The following is a 2673-nucleotide window of genomic DNA, read 5'->3' as shown; positions in this document are numbered from 1 at the left end:
ATGAGAACTGAAGACCTTAGCTGTCCTCATATGCGATAAATGCTATATGCAAACTGTGAAGAGTAGAATTATTGGTCTAGACATCAACAAAGGAAGAAAAATATCACAAAGCGAGTCATTATCAAACTGTCTTGTAAGTAGTAAGTATGCAAGTGGATATGTTGTCCCGAAGATTGAATTGGATAATCAAAATAATTAAGTCTTCCATCTAAATATCCTATTTCCATTCACTGACTTCATATCAGAAATTCTAACAAAATTTCAGAAATCATGAAAGCAACAAAGTATCTAAAATGTCTATAAAACAGATGAAATCATAAATGGAAAGGCTTGAAATTGTCACAGCAATTAAACATCAGCCATGGTAGTCAAGGATCACCTGCTGACAACACGATTAATTGTTGGTTGAACAAATATATGAACCCTGCAGAGAGCAAGTAGCTGTCAATAAGCAAAAAATACTATCTAGTTTACATGAAAAGAATCATGAAAAGGAAACTCCATATGAATGATAAACTTTCTAAGTACCATTTTCCAGGGAATCATGAAAAGGAAACTCCATATGAATGATAAACTTTCTATGTACTTTCATGATTTTCTTCATTTGGAAAATTCTCCTTCCCTGTATCAGACTTCTTATCTGCAGAAACCTATATGAACAACATAAAATAAAAGTGAAAAATATAATGAGCACTGGGAAATAAAAACCACCATAGCTGAATATATTACCCTCGGTAGAAATGGAGGTTTCTATTAACGTATATAATGTGCAACCATGGAGTTTAAACAGTAAATTTCCCTTATGATTCTCATGTTGATAATGAAGTAAATGCAATAACTGACAGTTTGCATTAAACATTAAGGAAAACAAGAATTATACATGACAACAATAACTGATAACAACGAAAGCAGTTATATTCAATCACAAACAACAATTATAGTAATAAAATAACTATAACTACAATTATATTAAAACACAAATAAGTGTGCAGACAATTAAATTTAATCAATAAGCAGCATTCAATAATGGAAAACACACAAGACCCAAAATAATAATAATAATATAAAACACACAATTACCATCTTTAGAATAACCTCCACAGCACCTTTGCCATCACCAAGAGCTCCATCTATTTCATCAATCACCTAGAGAAAAAGTAGTAACTTGTTTCTTCTGCATACATTCTAGAATAAGAAGGGTAACCATAAAAAATAATGCCAACCAAGCACTTTGGCCTCGAGTTAACAGTGACAGAGTTCATCTGCACTACATCAAGAAACTAAACTGTTGTATAAAGTAACCTATAACACAAAGCAATACATTGTAATAGCTAGGGGAAAAAAAAAAGAAAAAAAAAACACAAAGTAACTTTATACAAAATTTCCAATCTTGAAAGAATCTAATATTCAGCAGATAAGAATTAATGCAGATCCATGCGAAAAAAAAACAAAAACGAAAAAAAAAAAAAAGAAAAAGCATATATATGTAAATACATACATCAGGGACCAAACCCATGGATTTCATTTGGTCAGAAAAGTAGAAAGCGTCCTGCAAGCAAGAGCTTTTCATGGTTCCAACGATGACAGAATGGAATGTATCCCTAGTTGGCTGTACTCCATCTAGCATCATATCATCATACATATCTTTCAGCAAGAAATGCCTACCACCACCGTTATTAAAAAAAAAAAAAAAAAAAAAAGAACACAACTTTCACAATTTCTCCCAAAAAAAGAAAAATATCCCAAAATCACTACAAGAAAATCAAAATTAGAGACACTGCTTGTGTAGTTCCTCCGTCCCAATAACAATCTAAAATATATTATTTATTTTTAAAAAAAACTATTTCATTATTAGCGAAACAAGTAAGAAAATGTCTGGGGAAAAGCTTAAGAATTTGAAAATGGAGAGGAGAAGATTACCAGTGATTGATCGAATGAGCCTCATGCTTTCCTACTTCGCTGTTGCCTACCTGTTGCTTCTACTTCTGCTCTTAGGGCTCTCTAAAACCCTGCAGTTTTCTCTCTGAGTCGCCTCTTCACCATCTCCTTCAAAATGCACAATCTCCACGCTTACAATCCGGCCGATGCGAAAGGAAACAGAGGGCTCCTAATGGTCTGGTTATGGATAAAGAGATGGAGGAGAAAAGTCGGATGAAGAAAGGAAAGAAAAAAACATATAAAAAAAAAAACATAAGGGTATTTTGGGATTATAAAAGATTGAAGGGGTAGAACAAAAAAGATATCAAGTGAGGGGGCAAAAATCATTAACCTCGGTCCTATGAGGGTATTGGGCCAAATTCCCCTTTTTTTTTTTTTTGAGAAATTTTTCCTTCTAAGTATGAGACCAACGAATTCCCAATAAAGTGTTCCTTAATTTTAATCAGGTTAAGAATGGTAATTTATTCTGGTCTCTAACATTTAATAAAGACATTAAAAGAAAAAATAAATAGCAAGTAGGATATGGTTTACAAAATAAAGCAAAATTAATGGCATGAATGAATGAAACAAGGAATTTTTTATTTTTTATTTTATTTTTTGGTGACAGTAAAACAAGGAAATTAACTTAAAAAATTGGTGGCTTTTTCTCTAGTTTTTATTGGTGGTGGTGATGTTGCCGGTCTACCTCCTTTTGATCTCAGACTCCGGGAGGGTTGAATATGGTGGTTCATAATT

At 32.5% G+C, this 2673-nt stretch overlaps 1 long non-coding RNA gene across 1 annotated transcript; it reads right to left on the bottom strand.

The window, feature by feature from the left end:
- Positions 1-318: 318 nt before the first annotated feature.
- LOC132803330 (uncharacterized) lies at positions 319-1236 on the bottom strand. Its single transcript, XR_009638470.1, has 3 exons — positions 1081-1236; positions 529-650; positions 319-424 (listed from the first exon to the last, which is right to left on the bottom strand). It is a non-coding gene; the product is annotated as an uncharacterized LOC132803330 (long non-coding RNA).
- Positions 1237-2673: the final 1437 nt, after the last annotated feature.

The sequence above is a fragment of the Ziziphus jujuba genome, chromosome 3, assembly GCF_031755915.1.
Source record: "Ziziphus jujuba cultivar Dongzao chromosome 3, ASM3175591v1".
NCBI lineage: Eukaryota > Viridiplantae > Streptophyta > Magnoliopsida > Rosales > Rhamnaceae > Ziziphus > Ziziphus jujuba.
The sequence above is the reverse complement of the archived record's forward strand: the minus strand, read 5'-3'. Positions and strand labels throughout refer to the sequence as shown.